The sequence below is a fragment of the Primulina eburnea genome, chromosome 10, assembly GCF_022965805.1.
Source record: "Primulina eburnea isolate SZY01 chromosome 10, ASM2296580v1, whole genome shotgun sequence".
NCBI lineage: Eukaryota > Viridiplantae > Streptophyta > Magnoliopsida > Lamiales > Gesneriaceae > Primulina > Primulina eburnea.
Window position 1 is genome coordinate 28,101,506 of NC_133110.1, and position 19,254 is coordinate 28,120,759.

General features: G+C 38.2%; 1 long non-coding RNA gene across 2 annotated transcripts; it reads right to left on the reverse strand.

Moving 5' to 3' along the window:
* Positions 1-1,757: 1,757 nt before the first annotated feature.
* On the reverse strand, positions 1,758-18,786 carry LOC140803250 (uncharacterized). Of its 2 annotated transcripts, XR_012111809.1 has the most exons (5): positions 18,591-18,786; positions 18,269-18,439; positions 3,860-3,973; positions 3,293-3,724; positions 1,758-3,144 (listed from the first exon to the last, which is right to left on the reverse strand). It is a non-coding gene; the product is annotated as an uncharacterized lncRNA (long non-coding RNA). The 2 variants fall into 2 exon arrangements; XR_012111808.1 differs by having other exon boundaries at positions 1,758-3,724.
* Positions 18,787-19,254: the final 468 nt, after the last annotated feature.

Genomic DNA, 19,254 nt, shown 5'->3' on the forward strand with positions numbered 1-19,254 from the left:
ACAAATTAGTTTCTCGAAAGTCACTACAAGAATTTTCAGAATCAACAACACACATACGGCAACGGTTTTAGCTAAAACCGTTGTTAAAAAACTTTTTAACAACGGTTTTAGCTAAAACCGTTGCCGTAGATAAATTTTTAAGCAAACGACAACGATTTTTATACAACTTAGGTTCAATGACAACGGTTCTGTAAAACCGTTGTCTTTGAATGTTTATGACAATGGTTTCATGAACCGTTGTCTATTAGCGTGTTTTTTTGGACAATCGACAACGGTCTTATAAAAATCGTTGTCTTTTGGGGGTCAAAGACAACGGTTTTTAGGGTCAATGACAACCGTTACAGAACCGTTGTCTTTGAACGTTTATGACAACGGTTTCATAAACCGTTGTCTATTACCGTGTTTTTTGGACAATCGACAACGGTTTTAGAAAAACCGTTGTCTTTTGGGAGTCAAAGACAACGGTTTTTAGGGTCAATGACAACGGTTACAGAACCGTTGTCTTTGAACGTTTATGACAACGGTTTCATAAACCGTTGTCTATTAGCGTGTTTTTTGGACAATCGACAACGATTTTAGAAAAACCGTTGTCGATTGGCATGGGTTAAAAATAGAACACAACGATATTATAAACCGTCGCTAATAGATAAACGTTGCTACATTCATCTTTGCGACGGTTGACTTCAAACCGTCGCTAAAGTAAGCAACATAATCAAGTGCACCCGTCGCTAATTTGAAATTAGCGACGCATTATCTATAACCGTTGCAAATATTAGCGACAGTTTTACTAACACCGTCGCTAATATTAGCGACCGTTTTAGAAACACCGTCGGCAATTTCAAAAATTCGATCCCGCCTAATTTCCCCTCCATTTTCTTCCAACACTCTCTATAAATACATGCAAATTCGCTCCATTTTCATCACTTACACGATTTTACAACTTCACAAGACTTAAAATTTTTATCTCTTACACGATTTTACCACTTCACCACACTTAAAATTTTTATCTCTTACACGATTTTACCACTTCAAGACAATTAAAATTTTTATCTCACACGATTTTATCACTTCACGACACTTAAATTTTTTTATCTCTTACACAATTGTACCAATTAACAAAACAGATTTATTAAATTATTAATTTTTTTTTATTTTACCGAAAATATTAGCGACGGAATTCATGTATTAACTGTCGCTAAGTAGCGACGGTATTTTACATGAATACCGTCGCTATATTTAGCGACAATTAATGATAAACAGTCGCTACCATTAGCGACGGTTATTAATAACCGTCGCTACGTTTAGCAACGGTTACAAAACCGTCGCTAATTGCAACGGGTTTTTGTATGGAGTCCGTCGCAAATATCATTTTACAACGGTTTTTCATCGTTGTCGTTGACATCTACTACAACGGTTTTCCACCGATGTCTTTGAGCGCACTTTTTAACCACAGGGGCTTTAACAACGGTTTTTTAAGACATACGACAACGGTTTTCCACCGTTGTATTTGATGTCTACGACAACGGTTTTTCACCGTTGTCTTTGAGCGTATCCTTTAACCACATGGGCTTTAACAACGGTTTTTCAAGACATACCACAAAGGTTTTCCACCGTTGTATTTGATGTCTACGACAACGGTTTTTCACCGTGTCTTTGAGCGTACCCTTTAACCACAGGGGCTTTAGCAACGGTTTTTCAAGACATACAACAACGGTTTTTCACTGTTGTCTTTAGTCTTTTTTTTTGTAGTGAGTGACTCAATAAGTATCTAAATTCTGTGACAATCGCACTATTGTAACTACGATCTTCCTCCGGAGAAGTGATTGCTTGCACCACCAAGACTGAGTCGATAAAGATTTGTTAAATTGTTAATCCTCGTTCTTCACCAATCTAAGGCCCTCCTGTATCGCGACTAATTCTGCATAAAAATCGTAGGATGCCTGTCGATTGCATAGTGTTTAATGTTATTATTGTACGCCGCATCAGTGTTAATTTTTAAAAGGTTAGGTGGAGGAGCAGACCAGACCACCTTGTCGATGAGCCAATGGTACTGTCTCGAGGGGCTGTGAGTACAGATTCCCAAGCCTTCTGGAATTCCTAGAGCAGCGAGACACTTCAATCTACCGAAATACATATCACGTTGCTCTCCATCCCATGCACAATTCTGGTCCTCTCATGCCATATAGCCCAGGACCTCATTACAAAGACTTCAAAGGCCTTCCTATCTACTGCCCCTTTCATGCAAAGTAATATAACAACAATATCAAGATGTCTTGTCTTATTCAGAATTTTCCAATACATTATCGTGTTCCACCAGCTCTTGACCCCTGAAAACCAAAACAGTGCATGCTCGGTTGAATCATCGCCAGAGCTACACAGTGAGCAAGCATCAATCAATAGAACGTGGTGAGCGAGCGGATTTCTTGCTGTTGGGATAATGTTTATAGAACTCGCCACCAAAAACTTCGGACTTTAGGAGAAGTAGATAAACCCCAAAATGTAGCTCCACCGTTTGGATTGAACTGACTAACAATGGCTTGGAGATTCATAGAATCCAATCTCTACTTTATATCCATATCTAACCGAATATTTCTCCTTGGAGTCATATGACCAAAATCTCGAATCCTTTTGTTGTATTGTGGGTGTGGGATGGTTAAGATTTCATGTGCAATATATGAAGCAAAGGTAGTTTGCATCAAAGGTTTGTTCTATGCACCATTTACCATATGCTGACTAATAGTGATCGAATGTTTTTGCATATGTGACCGAAGATCAAGAATCTAACAATGCACCCTCATTTAAAATTCGTAGGGCCTATTACATTTCAAAATTTCTGAAAAAAGAAAGCAAGCATACCGTCCGGGCCAGGAGCTTTATCAGGTGCATATGGAATAATGCTTTTCCTAACTTCGTCTGCTGAGAACAACACACATAGATATGAGTTCGACGTCTGGTCAATAATTGGCTCGATAAAATCCATCACCTGACTCATATCATTATCTGAAGAGTCTTGCAATATGAATTGATGATGACTGGGCAAATTGGGCTTGAGAAGGGTAGGCAATTGCACAAGGTCGGACTACTTCCTAACTTGATATATTTGATCTTGGATGGGTGATATCCGGGCTCTGATATATCTGCAATCTGAAGATACCAGAGATCGTTAGTGGGGCATCGGAAGGTTTTTTGTCATAGCCACTCCGACGTTCAAGTGAACCAAATGATTTATGGTAAGAGAATGTATATTTGTTGCACAAGAATATATATCTGAATGAAATAATATCAAACACACCTGGTATTTATAGGAGAGAAGTCAATGATGACCTTGTTTTCAGTGTCATGCTACTACTCATGTCGAAATGGTTGCCCATGCTTTGTTCACTGACACTGTTAAGTCTGAAAACCCACACTTACTTCGATCTAGTCACATCATCCATACGTACGCCGAAAGAACTCCTAATGATGATCTAGTCATGGTGCCCCATACCTGTGATCTTGGAGATGACACCTGTACTGGAGTGTCCCGAATAACCTTAATGTATAGCACTGTTTCCTAGTTATACTACCCGAGCTCCCACTACCCGGGCTTAGTTACAACCCGGGTCCTTCTAAGCACTGGTTGGGGACTTCTCTACTTTCTTGGCTACCCCCGGGTATCGTTACCGGATATCTGCCCGAGTACTGGATATTTCCCAGGGACTATCAAGCTCCTTATCAAGCTAGTCTATATATACATCTAATAATAAATATATAATATATATTATTTTTCTCGTCTCTATAGTGGGAGGGCTATAATGAGTAATATATTTAATATCAATTTAGGAATGATGAATTTAACAAAAGACACGGCAACGGCTACCTTATTTGGAACGAATCTTTTCTGAAGTTTGTGACCATTGTAGTTCAGAATATAACACTTTGTCTCCAAGAAATTGGCATTATTCACCGTTACTTTTTTGATCTAGCTTGCACCCTAACGGTATATGATCGCATTAAACCAAAAAAGAAACACAAAATTAAAACAAGCCTCTGGAAAGGAAGCTTCCTGATCAAGAGCTGGGTTAATACCCATTTTCGTCCTTCTTGTTTACCGCTTTTCCCATTTCAGTACTTCTTCATTGTTGACTGCTTATTTAATCCTTCATGTATTGAAAAGCTTCCCGAATTGGTCACTGTCGTTATGTAGACGTTAATATTAACGTTGACCCACAGCATGTGCATCTCACGTGATCTTTTTTTTATGACAGTCGATTTCCCCCCAAATCAGTTTACTTTCCATCCCCACGACAGCCCTAAATCCCCAAATCAAACAATCCTAATTCGAAAGGCACGGCGAACTGGAAGAAAATTGTGCAATTCCAGATTCAATCTACTACAACATCTGCAATGGTGAAGGCTTTTCATTATTTTCCATGTTTTTGCTGTAGGTTCGCGATTAGTGTGTTCGTAGCAATCTTATTTTGTGATCTTTTATGTCATTTTGAAGTGGATATTAGTTGACCCTTAATCGTTAATGGAGTATATATGTATGTACTTTAGCTCAATATTTTGGAGTATGACCCTTACTATTTTAGTGTGTATTTTGTAACTTCCCATGAGTTTTTCTATGAATATTTTTTCGAAATTTTAAAATTCTAGTTTATTGTAGGGAAAAACATATGTTGTATTTGTTAGACGAAAACCCAGTGTTTACGAAAATTGGGAGGAGGCTCAAGTGCAAGTGAGTAAATACAGTGGAGCTTCTCACAAATCCTATTGCACTAGAGAAGCGGCATTGAAATCATTCGATGATTATATGAAGAAACAATCTGTTGGAGCGACTTCTTATAACTGTAGCGAGGCAAAATGTTCAAGTTTGACATCTGATGGAAGTTCGAGTAAAAAACCAAAAGAGTATGAAAGAGTAGCCCACTTAGTAGCGGCTAAAATGGAATTGGAACGACAAAGTCGCCAAAATGCACTGAAAATGGAAGAGTTATCTACGGAGCTCAAAGAAATAATAGAGTCTCTACACCTTGGTGAAGATAAATAGAGTAGTTATTGCTTCTGTTGGTGGCGCATCTAAGTGAGGAAAGGAAAGAAGAGGAGGAGAGTGATGATGGCATCTATCATTTTCAATTATGTTGCACTTGTTTTAAAACTAAATGTGTTTTCTGAATTATGTGATTTGAATTATGAATGCAACCACCTGTCTTTAACATTGACTTGAGTAAGTAAAATGTTTAATATTCATCTTGTGTTTGATTGCACAATTGTGTCCGATTGCACTGCTTGTGTCCAATGTTTAATAGTGGAAGTATATTTTACCGGAACCTTAAAGATGAAAAGAACCATTATTTGGTAGCTTGGCACAATTTACTGGTGACATACCATTACAAAGAAGATGCAGGAAAAAAAAGACACCAAAACCACTAACTCCATTAATGGTGGCATACCATTACAAGGAAGATGCAGGAAGATACAACAACCAGCAACTCTAGGGAAAAAAATGAAAAATTTCATAACCGCAACATCCAATTCCACAACCATTAAAATCCAACAAGAAATAAATAATATGTCCAAAACCTGCAGTTTTTTCCTTCTTTCGAATGCTGTCTCAGCACGTTCTGCGCTTTTGTTGGATATGAATCTTTCGCTTTCATCTGACAGTGTGTCGCCCTGTGTAGTCGCACCAAGCTCGGCTTCATTGCATGTTTGTGGTGCAGATTGTATGTCACCTATTAAATGATAAATATTATAATGCTAAAAATTGAAATAAGAATCTAAATAAAACAAAAGTAACTCCACAACATCACCTATATCCATTTCGTTGTTATTTTGTGTCGTTTCGGTTTCACCTCTGTCCATTTCATTGTTCTCTTGTGTCTCGGCTTCACCACATGCTTTAAATATGTTGCAACTCCTTTGATTGTGTCCAAACCCACCACATGTCCGACATTTGTTGTTTCGTTTCACACCTTTCAGCTTTGATTGTCTTGAAGCTGGAACTTCATCAGGTTGTCGCCTTCTCAACTTTGCTGGCCTACCAACTTTTTCTTTATACATTGGTGGTAATGGAGGGACTAAGTGGCATTCAGGCCACAAGGCTGGTCCATTTATGGGCATGATGGATCGAGAGTAACACTGCTTGTATTTCAAAAAACTATAAAAACGGTGTACATAAGCTTCCGGGTTCTCTTGCTTACACCAAATAGCACAAACAGCACGTGGACATGGAATACCAGTCAAATCTCATTTCCTACAACTGCAACTCATCCTACACAAGTCAACAGAGTGCTGCTGGTGTAAGCCTGTGATCTGAAAATGTGTCTCATCAGCCATCAAAGGAGTAAGAGCAACTGCTTCCTTGCTATTCTTTGCCAAGACAACTTTAATTTTCGGACACATCACACCATCCCATTTCTCGGCCTTCTCTCTGTTGGTTTGAAACCTGGCCATCAACAAATTTCTTATTGTTTCGAACATTGAGATGATTGGTTTTTCTCTTGCATCTAAAATCATGCTGTTGATGTTAGAGTAGGTGCCCGTCGAGCCAAGTGTTGGCCGAGTGTTCACAATGAAACTCTATGTATAAGCAATCTTTATTTTAGTAATATTTGAAATTAATATTTTGGCACATCTTTATCTGTATACCCATGCTAGTTGCATAGATAAAGCCCTTGAATATACAAATAGTAGAAAGAATATGAGATGCTCATATGATGAGTATCATGAAACTCATATTTGTAATACTGTATATTCTAAACGGTTCCTAGTCGATTCAGCCGCCACTAAGAAGGATATAGGCCGCTCGAGTTAGAGACTAGTATCTGCGATGTGAGTACCATGTTTCATTGGTAGGGGACATTGTGATGTCCGAGCATGCAGATAGGTGCTCCTGGTAGAGTGCACTGAACAACCCTCCATTAAAGGACTTTCCAAGTGGTTCTCACTTATCGAGTGGAAACGTCCTAGTTTATGGTTGTACACCATTAGTCCTTATGACCCGGGACAACATTGAGACTCTATGTGCTAGCATTTCACTTTAACTTGTTTACCGACTCTTATGGGGTCATCAGGTGGCAAGGTTGGGTGTCATGTCGAAACATATAGGAGTCGATGCATTGTAGTCGGGGATTCACCGCTTACCTTCGGGTATGGATATCCTATGTGTTATCATGTGTATGTAGGTTGAAATCTCTGGCCAGAGTATGATGGTAATTATGAAAGGGGTTTCATAGATTACACCATCGATGCAACTACGACATGACACATAGTATCGATTCATTGACAACTCTCGATATACCAATGGTTGTCGAATCGGTCGGGATATATGAGTTGAAGGGACCGTATTATACGCTAACCATAACTGAATAGTTCTTCCAGGCACTATCATTTGATACCTAGGGAATCATGTAAGCGATGTTGCTAGGCGTTTAACATGGTTGGTTGGGTACTATCAGACTTGAGTTCTGACGTTCTTGTTATCAAAGGGTTGATAAGTGAGAATGGAGCAATTGGGGTATGCTCATATAAGGACATGTTTAGTCCGAATCACATGGAGATGTGAACCCACGGCTAGTTGTATCAATGAACCATTGAGGGCCACACAAGTGCTGGCTTTTTAGATCCCGTTGAGAAGTAAAAATAGTTCAATGTGTTGAACGGCTTATAAAGGAGTTTATAAGCGTAAGGAAAATTAGAAGTATGACTTCTATAAAGGAGAAACTAGTTCAATGTGTTGAACGACTTATAAATGAGTTTATAAGTGTAAGTAAAAATAGAAGTATGACTTCTATGAGAAAAATGTAAAATTTAATTTATGGAAGTGTTCCTAAATTAAAAGTTGGCCAAGTGAATAATGTATTTGAAAATTGTGATTTTCATAAACATTATGGACTAAATTAAATTAATTCAAGTGTTGAATTAATTAAACACTAGTGGACCTATTAGAGTCCAAATAATTAAATTAATTCAAGTGTTGAATTAATTAAATTATATTGAGTCTTGTAGAGCTCAATTTAAATTAATTATTTAACTAGTTGGACTTGGGTAAATTCAAGTAATGTTTAATTAGTCTCAAATATGTTTGAGTTAATTAAATTTATTCCATGGTTTTTAATTTGTTAAAAACCATATAATATATGCATGCATGGAAGGTGAAGGGTTGGAGACAACTTTTTCAAATATCAAGGCTTGGCATGCTACTTTTGTCTCTACTTTTTGCAAGACCAAGACAAGTCTCCCTTCCCCCCCATTCCAACATGTCATGGCCGAATTCTCCTCCATTCTCTCCCAAAAAAAAAAAAAGTTTTTCTCCATTTTCTTCTACAAGTGTTGAGGAATGAAAAATACTTCTCTTTGAAAAATGCTCTAATTTTTTCTAGTGCAAAATTAGAGTGGTTCTAGCTAGTTGGTGGTGGGCTTAATATTTGAGCAAGGTGGGCTCAAAGGAAGCTTGAAGATTGTCTTGCCATTGAAGAGCTTAGTTGTATATCAACTAAGTTGGAGCCATCATCAATCTTTTAAGATTGATAGGTACATTTCTAAACACACTATGAATGTCATTTTTGTGTTTTATTGTATTTGCTACACAAATCAAGGGGTGGCCGAAATTTTGTATGAAAAATTTTAAATTTTTAACTTCCGTTGCGCTTCCGGTCACCGTAACCGATCCCCTTTCAAGTGGTATCCGAGCTATGGTTACGATTTTGTGTAGAAAATACAAGATATTATATTGAGATTGATTTCTAATCGCATGAGAATGAAATTTGCAACAAAAATCAAGGCATGACAATGGGGAATTTCGGGCAGCATGTTGCTGCCCGTGTCGGGCAGCAAGGGCAGCCCGAGGGGCTGCCCGAACAGCCCCCTTTCGAAAAATAAAAAAAAAATTTGGCATGTTGGCCGGAATGTTGGCCGGAATCCGGCGACGGAGCTCCGGCGACGGCAATGACGACTAGGGTTTTCAAAAGGTGTTTTGAAATATCAAAGTGTCATGGGCCTTGAGTTGTTGGGCCATTGGATGGCTAACATATTTGTGAATTTTAAATGGGCCAAAACATTTTTGGTGAAAAATGAATTTTTGGGCCCTTAAGTTTAAAATTACAAAAGTTGCAAATATTTTCTCATGAAATAAATATTTTAAGTTGGACTTTAAATATTTATAGTAAATGGTGATTTACAAGAAATTCGGTTATAAATAAATTAATTTGAAAGTAGACAAAGGTGTTTGTATACTTTGTTAATTTAGTTTATAATCGTGGTGGTTAGTGATTGGATCAAGATATATAATATTGGATCAATTAATTATTGTGATAATTAATTGATGGTGTATGATATGTGATATTATGCATGAAGGATGATCAAAAGCCCAAGCCCAATTTGCTAGGTGTATGCTAGGATATTTTGTGTTGAATGATTGTAATAATTATCAATTCATAAAGTGGGCTTGGTTTATGGCCCGTTCCCACCCCATGAGATGTATCCCTATTTGCCATGGATATTTATTTGTAAATATTAGTATAGTGGATGATCAAGATTTGGAAGATGGTGGCCATGATGATTATGAAGATCGAAGACATGTAAATATTGGAAGCTTATGTAATAGTTGCATTTGCATCCCGTGCATTTCCCTAGGATTGGACCTAGGCCCGTGTTTAGCTCACACGGTCCGTTAGTTTTGGGGCGATTGATCATCCTTGTTTGTTTACTGTTTATAATATATGCATGATATGTTATAAATAATGAGTATGTGCATTATTATTACGATAATAACAAAGTTGCATGAATCCGGCAAACATACGATCAAACATGGCGAGCTTTTAAAATAAAAAATTAATGATGAGACATTTCAAAATTAAAAACCCTCATTTTGAATAAGATTCAAAATTAAATTCAAGCCCGAAAAGGGGAATCATAAATTTGTTTATAATTTCCTTGTCTTCCATCGACAATGGGTGCATGATGAACGCTACCCGTACTCGGGGCTCGGCTCATATTATTGGAGGATCCCTGGGTGCCGGAAAGCTGTAACATCCATTGACATGGTGATGTGAACTACGTGGAACTCCCATGATTTCGGCTCATATTATTGGGGGAACTCATGGCGACCGTCCATTAAGGTTCAACATCGATGGGTAAGGCATGACACGTGAAGATGAACGACGTCATATTATTGGGTCCTAATCAAACGTGAGACAAAAGTTTACGTAGAGGGTTGCATTGTGATGCAATTGGAAACTACCTTTTACGAATTGTGGTTGGCTGATATTATTCGGGATCATAATTCGCTAATTGGACCTTACGTACCTACTGAGGAAAGGAGTTTCCCGTTTCCACTAGAGGGTAGTGAAAGATGTCAAAACAGTGGGAGCAAATATTTATGAAGTTAAAGTCCAAACTTCATATCTTACTAACTATTTTAAAATAGTCATCAACATTTATCTGTTTTTACTTTTCAGTACAAATTGACAATGTCATCGATTCGCAATCCGATATCCGTAATACTCGACAAACACATATTAACTGGACCTAATTACCTCACTTGGCTAAGAAACCTGAAAATCGTCTTGAATTCGGAAAGGGTAGCATAGACACTGAATGAGTCGCCCCCTGTTGAGGCTCCGACTGACTGCACTCTTGAGGAATTGCAGACTTACAAGGAATGGTGTGACCATGACTTGATAGCCAGGTGTTATATGCTGACTTCTATGAATGATGAGCTGCAGAGGCGTTTTGAGGGTGCAAAGAGTGCTGCTGACATTCTTTTGCATCTCAAAGAGCTCTTTGGTGAGCAAACACGGCCTCTTAGGCATGCGACCGTCAAGGAGCTGATCACTATACGCATGCGAGATGGGGCCTTGGTCCATGAGCATGGCCTGAAGTTGATTGGGCTCGTGGATAAGCTCGTTGGCATGGATATGATCTTGCCTTCGGAGTTGACCACCGACGTGTTGCTGTTATCATTGCCTAGCTCATTTGATCTTTTTGTGGTGAACTTCAACATGAACAAGATGGAGCCGACCCTTGAGGAGTTGGTGAACATGCTTGTTACGTTTGAATCCACCATCAAAAAAGAGAAGTTGGTTCTTTATGTGGGTTCTTCATCTGGTACAAAGATTAATCCACATGGGAAGGGAAAGAAGAGTTCTTTCCAACGTCCCAAGAAGAACGTGCCCTTGATGAGGCAATCTCTGAATCCTGTTGAGGCAGCCAGACCAGTTAAGGCTGACAAGACTGATGATGTATGTCATCATTGCAAGAAGCCTGGACATTGGAGGCGTAACTGCAGAGAGTATCTTGTCCAGAAAAGTTCTGGAAATGGTATGTTCTACATTGAAGTAAACATTTCAATTAACTCTACTTCTTGGGTATTGGATACCAAATGTGGATCACATCTCTGTAATGTGTTGCAGGTGATGGGCAGAAGTAAGAGGATTAGAGAAGGTGAGACCTTCTTGGGAATGGCTATGGAGCAAGAGTTGCTGCCAAGACCTTAAGAAATGTTTACTTATTGTTGAACAATGATTTTTAAGTTAATTTTAAGAGATGTTTTGTTTGTACCTGTTTGGTGTAAAACATTGTTTCCATTTCTATTGTGATAAAGATGGATATTCTTGTTTATTTAGCAAAGGTGTTTGCAACATTTACAAGAATGAATGTTTAATTGGTACTTGAGAACTTGAAAAACGATCTCTATAACTTAAAATTAAAAGATATTCTACTAAATGTCCATTCAAAGGCATACACCATATGAGATATAGATGGGTAAGCCTCCCAAATATTCTTATCTTAGAATATGGGTGCCCTGCTTATATGAAGCAGGTAGTGGGAGATAAATTGGATTGTTGATCCATTTTATGTTACTTTGTGGGATATCCAAAGAATTAAGTTGGATATTATTTCTATCATCCCCAAGAAACAAATGTGTTTGTTTCTAGGAATGCAACCTTTTTGGAAAAAGGATTTTCTATTGGATAGAAAAAGGGAAATAATAGAACTCGAAGAGGTTCGAGAAACACCCACAATTACAGAACCCACACCCGAAGAGCCAAGTGAGGAGATACAAGCTCCTAGAAATTCCGAGAGAGTCTCGAGACCACCTATGAGGTATGGTCAGCTTCTTGAAGAGGGCCATGATGAGCCTAACCATGGATGTGATCCAAGGACCTTCAAGGAAGCGTTATCTGATGCCGATTCATCCAAATGACTTGAAGCTATGGAATCTGAGATGAATTCCATGCATTCGAACCAAGTGTGGGATCTTATAGATCCATCTATGGGAACGGTTCCCATAGGGACTTGGGGCGGATGGGAAGGTATTGACCTTCAAGGCGCGATTGGTGGCAAAAGGATATACTCAATGACAAGGAGTTGACTTTGAGGAAACCTTTTCACCAGTTGCAATGTTCAAGTCTATAAGGATATTGCTAGCCATAGCTGCATAGTATGACTATGAGATATGGCAGATGGATGTCAAGACAGCCTTTCTTAATGGGGATATTAAGGAAGAGATTTACATGTCTCAAACCTGGAGGGTTTACATCTATCGGAAGTGAGCATATGGTATGCAAACTTCAAAGATCTATTTATGGTCTAAAGCAGGCATCTAGGAGTTGGAACCTCAGATTCGACAGTACAATCAAAGAGTTTGGTTTTGATAAGAATCCTGAGGAACCCTTAGTGTATAAGAAGGTCAGTGGGAGTGTAGTGACATTCCTGGTGTTTTATGTTGATGACATTCTAATCATTGGGAATGATGTAGGAATGTTGCAATCAACTAAAATATGGTTAGCCAGTGAGTTCTCGATACAGGACTTGGGTGAAGCATCTTTTGTATTGGGAATACAGATCTATAGGGATAGGTCAAGAAGATTACTTGGTCTCACCCAGTCCATATACATTGATACCATCGTGAAGCGGTTCTCGATGGATGAGTCCAAGAGAGGACATCTACCAATGTGTCATGGCATGTCTCTATCCAAGTCTATGTCTCCCAAGACTAATGCAGAGATAGCGGCGATGATAGGCATTTCTTATGCATCTACGATTGGTAGCATCATGTATGAGATGATATCTACACGTCCTGACGTTGTTTTCGCACTAAGTGTAGTGAGTAGATATCAATCGACCCCTGGTCTTCCACACTGGAAAGCTGTGAAAGACATCCTCAAGTAGTTGAGAAGGACCAATAAATTGTTCTTGGTCTATGGGGTGGAGAACTAAAATTGGAAGCCTATACCGACTCTAGCTTCCAAAGCGATATCGATGACTCGAAGTCAACCTCTGGGTTTGTATTCATGCTCAATGGTGCTGCTGTCTCTTGGAAGAGTTCCAAGCAAGACAATACTGCGGATTCCAACACAGAGGCCGAATACATTGCTGCATCGGATGCAGCAAGGGAGGCTATTTGGATAAGGAATTTCGTCGAAGAGTTGGGCGTCATTCCTAATGGAGTTGCTCCTGTCCCGATGTTGTGTGACAACACGGGAGCTATAGCTCAAGCAAAGGAGCCCAGGTCTCATCGGAAATCCAAACTAGTATTGAGAAAGTACCACATCCTCGGAGAGATTGTGGAAAGAGAAGTGTCTATCGACTAAGTCGGCTCCGCAGATAATGTTGCTGATCCACTAGCTAAGCCTTTACCTGGACCATTATTCGAGATGCATCGCGAATCAATGGGTTTGAAGCATATGGGTAGTTGGCTCTAGTGCAAGTGGGAGATTATTAGAGTAGGTGCCCGTCGAGCCAAGTGTTGGCCGAGTGTTCACAATGAAACTCTATGTATAAGCAATCTTTATTTTAGTAATATTTGAAATTATTATTTTGGCACATCTTTATCTGTATACCCATGCTAGTTGCATAGATAAAGCCCTTGAATATACAAATAGTAGAAAGAATATGAGATGCTCATATGATGAGTATCATGAAACTCATATTTGTAATACTGTATATTCTAAACAGTTCCTAGTCGATTCAGCCGCCACTAAGAAGGATATAGGCTGCTCGAGTTAGAGACTAGTATCTGCGATGTGAGTACCATGTTTCATTGGTAGGGGACATTGTGATGTCCGAGCATGCAGATAGGTGCTCCTGGTAGAGTGCACTGAACAACCCTCCATTAAAGGACTTTCCAAGTGGTTCTCACTTATCGAGTGGAAACGTCCTAGTTTATGGTTGTACACCATTAGTCCTTATGACCCGGGACAACATTGAGACTCTATGTGCTAGCATTTCACTTTAACTTATTTACCGACTCTTATGGGGTCATCAGGTGGCAAGGTTGGGTGTCATGTCGAAACATATAGGAGTCGATGCATTGTAGTCGGGGATTCACCGCTTACCTTCGAGTATTGATATCCTATGTGTTATCTTGTGTATGTAGGTTGAAATCTCTGGCCAGAGTATGGTGGTAATTATGAAAGGGGTTTCATAGATTACACCATCGATGCAACTACGAAATGACACATAGTATCGATTCATTGAAAACTCTCGATATACCAATGGTTGTCGAATCGGTCGGGATATATGAGTTGAAGGGACCGTACTGTACGCTAACCATAATTGAATGGTTCTTGCAGGCACTATCATTTGATACCTAGGGAATCATGTAAGCGATGTTGCTAGGCGTTTAACATGGTTGGTTGGGTACTATCAGACTTGAGTTCTGACGTTCTTGTTATCAAAGGGTTGATAAGTAAGAATGGAGCAATTGGGGTATGCTCATATAAGGACATGTTTAGTCCGAATCACATGGAGATGTGAACCCACGGCTAGTTGTATCAATGAACCATTGAGGGCCACACAAGTGCTGGCTTTCTAGATCCCGTTGAGAAGTAAAAATAGTTCAATGTGTTACGGCTTATAAAGGAGTTTATAAGCGTAAGGAAAATTAGAAGTATGACTTCTATAAAGGAGAAACTAGTTCAATGTGTTGAACGACTTATAAATGAGTTTATAAGTGTAAGGAAAAATAGAAGTATGACTTCTATGAGAGAAATGTAAATTTTAATTTATGGAAGTGTTCCTAAATTAAAAGTTGGCCAAGTGAATAATGTATTTGAAAATTGTGATTTTCATAAACATTATGGACTAAATTAAATTAATTCAAGTGTTGAATTAATTAAACACTAGTGGACCTAGTAGAGTCCAAATAATTAAATTAATTCAAGTGTTGAATTAATTAAATTATATTGAGTCTTGTAGAGCTCAATTTAAATTAATTATTTAATTAGTTGGACTTGGGTAAATTCAAGTAATGTTTAATTAGTCTCAAATATGTTTGAGATAATTAAATTTAGTCCATGGTTTTTAATTTGTTAAAAACCATATAATATATGCATGCATGGGAGGTGAAGGGTTGGAGACAAATTTTTCAAATATCAAGGCTTGGCATGCTACTTTTGTCTCTACTTTTTGCAAGACCAAGACAAGTCTCCCTTCCCCCCCATTCCAACATGTTATGGCCGAATTCTCCTCCATTATCTCCCAAAAAAAAAAAAAAGCTTTTCTCCATTTTCTTCTTCAAGTGTTGAGGAATGAAAAATACTTCTCTTTGAAAAATGCTCTAATTTTTCTAGTGCAAAATTAGAGTGGTTCTAGCTAGTTGGTGGTGGGCTTAATATTTGAGCAAGGTGGGCTCAAAGGAAGCTTGAAGATTGTCTTGCCATTGAAGAGCTTAGTTGTATATCAACTAAGTTGGAGCCATCATCAATCTTTTAAGATTGATAGGTACATTTCTAAACACACTATGAATGTCATTTTTGTGTTTTATTGTATTTGCTACACAAATCAAGGGGTGGCCGAAATTTTGTATGAAAAATTTAAAATTTTTAACTTTCGTTGCGCTTCCGGTCACCGTAACCGATCCCCTTTCAGTTGAAACACTCACACATGTTGTTAAGAAGTATATCACATTTTGGAATTGTGCTAAAGTATGCCTTGGACCAGTGTTGTTCGGGTTTTTTTGCCAACCATACGTAAGCATCATGATTAATCTTCTTCAAGTCTTCCATCCGCCTTTTGAACTTTTCGACTCTTGTCGCCCTAGCCGCAGCCCAAAGAGCATTTTTTATCGCCACACCTCTGAATCCATAATATTTCATGTTGGTGTACAGATGCCTAACACAAAATCTATTTTCAGCATTTGGAAACAAATCTTCAAATGCAGGAGTCAAGCCTTTTTGCTTATCAGACATGAAGGTCCAACCATCCTGATTCTCAAAGCCAATATCGTTATCCAACAACCGCAGAAACCACATCCAACTATCCTTTGTCTCTCCTTCCACCAATGCATAAGCAATAGGAAAAATGTTGTTATTTGGATCTAGGCCAACTGCTGTCAACAACTGTCCACCACTATTTGTTTTCAAAAAACATCCATCAACTCCAACCACATGTTTACAAGACTCTATAAATCCTTGTTTACAGGCCGAAAAGCACACATACATCCTCTGAAATCTTGGCCCATCATCTTCATCAGTCAGTTTCAGAATGACAGAAGCATCTTCATCGGACCTTTTCAGTTCAGCATAAAAATTTCTTATTCGGCTAAATTGTTCCGCTATGCTACCATCAACTAGCTTCAATGCTTTTTTCTGACCCAAATAAGCTTGTTTATATGTGAGGGCCGCATTCAAAGTAGATTTAACCTCTTCTCTAAACTCTTTGGTACCTAACTTAGGATTTGATTTCAATTTATTCACGAAAGTTTCACCTAACCAGCTTGACTTGATGTTTTTGTTCTTAACATTCCAATAGCAGTTTTTGTGCTCGGATTCAAAAGTCTTTATCTTCCAGAAACTGTCCTTACTCATTGGTGACACATGAATAACCCATTTACATCCTTCATTTTTGCACACACCTCGAAGCCTACTTTTGTCATTCTTCACAAAGTTAACTACCATCCCTCGTCTAATACAATGACTTTCTATTGCAAAATTTGCCTCTTTTTTTGAATCAAATATCATTCCAAGCTTCAAATCAGGATTTTCCGAATGTTCATACATTTGGAATTTTTGTGAATCTTCCTCTTCAGAATCAAATGCACTCTCTAACTCATCAATTTCTGCACAATCATCGTCTCCTTCATAACCTTGCATTCTCTCAAACAAATCATTGGAAATTTCACCATCTAACTATATTTTTCCCCTTTCCCTTATAATTATCTTCTTCTTCGAAATCAAATTCACTATCCTTAAATTCTACATCATCTTCACCATTCAATCCAGCCCTTGTTTTCGGTTTAACTACATTCGGTTTCTGTAAAACACAGGATGCGTCTATCTGATTTATTGAAAAACATTCATCATGTTCAATATAAATTTCGACTTAATAGTTTTTGTGGACATGGTTCCTAATTTCAACCACATCAGCATCACTTTCCAAATATCTACCATCGGTCAAAGATTTACCGATTTTTTGCCAAAATCGGAACCTATCTTTGTCCAGGCATCCTACTTCCTTAGCATAACCCCATAGTTCAATCAAGCCTATCTTATCCATGTCCACAAAATCAAAGAATTCAGTACTCCCACCTTTGTACATTTTCCTCTTGCGATTGGTTTCCATTGAACCATTGTAGTACAATTTAATTGTAACAAGAGTGGGTTCTCGCATCCAGCCTAACAAACATAATATTAACATCCTGTAAATGTGATTAATCTCAAAAAATTTATCCACAAAGTTATCACATTTACAAATAAAACATCACCGTAATTCGGGGTCAATTCAATTGAAAATTTACTTCTTCGAGCCATTACGGCCTACCACTTTAACGAATCTTCCAATATACTATTTCGAAAAAAAAATGTAACATTAAAATTTGAGTCAACAAATGCAACAAATTAAACAAGGACATCTTGCTTACTTCTTATGCGATGAATTCTTTCTTTTCGAGCTGAAATATTGCCATTACCGTGTTAGGTGCTGAAAGCTTGCCATTACCGTTTTAGGGGCTTTTGAATTAGGATTCTCCAGTTCGCCGTGCCTTTCGAATTAGGATTATTTGATTTGGGGATTTAGGATTGTCGTGGGGCTGGCAAGTTAACTGATTTGGGGAGAAATCGACTGCCTTAAAAAAAAGATCACGTGAGAGGCACCATGCTGTGGGTCAACGTTAATATAAACGTATACATAACGACAGGGACCAATTCGGGACGATTCTAAATAGATGAAGGATTAAATAAGCAGTCAACAATGAAGAGGTACTGAAATGGGAAAAGCGGTAAACAAGAAGGACGAAAATGAGTATTATCCCTCAAGAGCTCGGTACTCTTTTGGTACTTACGGATTTCACTACATGAGATATCAGTGTGCTTGTAAAACTTTACTATTTACACAACAGATAGTGCTGAATTACCCGGAGGAAAGCGATAACTCACCGAAGAGCAACACTACCAGGACGGTAACAATGTGGCTTCTTCACTCCACCAGTGGTTGGAGTAGACTTACTGGCAGCCTGGTCCGGAAAATTATACCAAATCAAAACATAAAGATCCCGATACAAGCAAAGTATCAACAACACAGATCCACACGCTTAACGCTCTATGATCGCATTAAACCAAAAAAGAAACACAAAATTAAAACAAAAACAGGGTAAGCAAGAGTACCAGTGCTACACGAAGTCGGTGGATCTTTCTGGAGATCCTTGAGCTCCTTCAAAATCCGCTTCGAAGGCATTCAACAAATCGTAATCTCCGATCTGGTAACTGTAATTCAGACTAAAAAGAAGAGGCAAAAAAGGGAAAACGAACCGGTGGATCTTCTCTTTGTTTAATAAACGCTTTGTGGCTTAGCAATTTTTTTAAAAAAAGGTCAACATCAGTTTTTAAACAAACTTTTGTTAAATAAATGAAAATTATTAGTTTAATAAAAAACAGTTGTCGAAGATAAAAAAAATTAGACAGAGAACAGTTTTAAAAGAAAGCGTAAAAAAAGACATCATAGATAACAGTTTCAACAACAGTACCGTCGTCATAGATAAATAACCGCTAATAGACAACAGTTTTATCTGAGCCGTTGTTAAATATAAAAAGACAACATGTTTGATTTAAAACGTTGTCTTTTAACCGATGTGTATGATCAAATTCTTTGTAGTGTTGACAAAGTTGAATGGGAAATATCAATTGAGATAACCATGTATTGAGGTTTAATAGGTTTTTTATTGTACCTAACTGTAAGTCGACATGATATTGTATTTACTGTCTTTATGTGTGCTCGGTTTTAGTCTTGCCCTAAGCAATCTCATTAATTAGCTGTCAAACGAATTCTTAA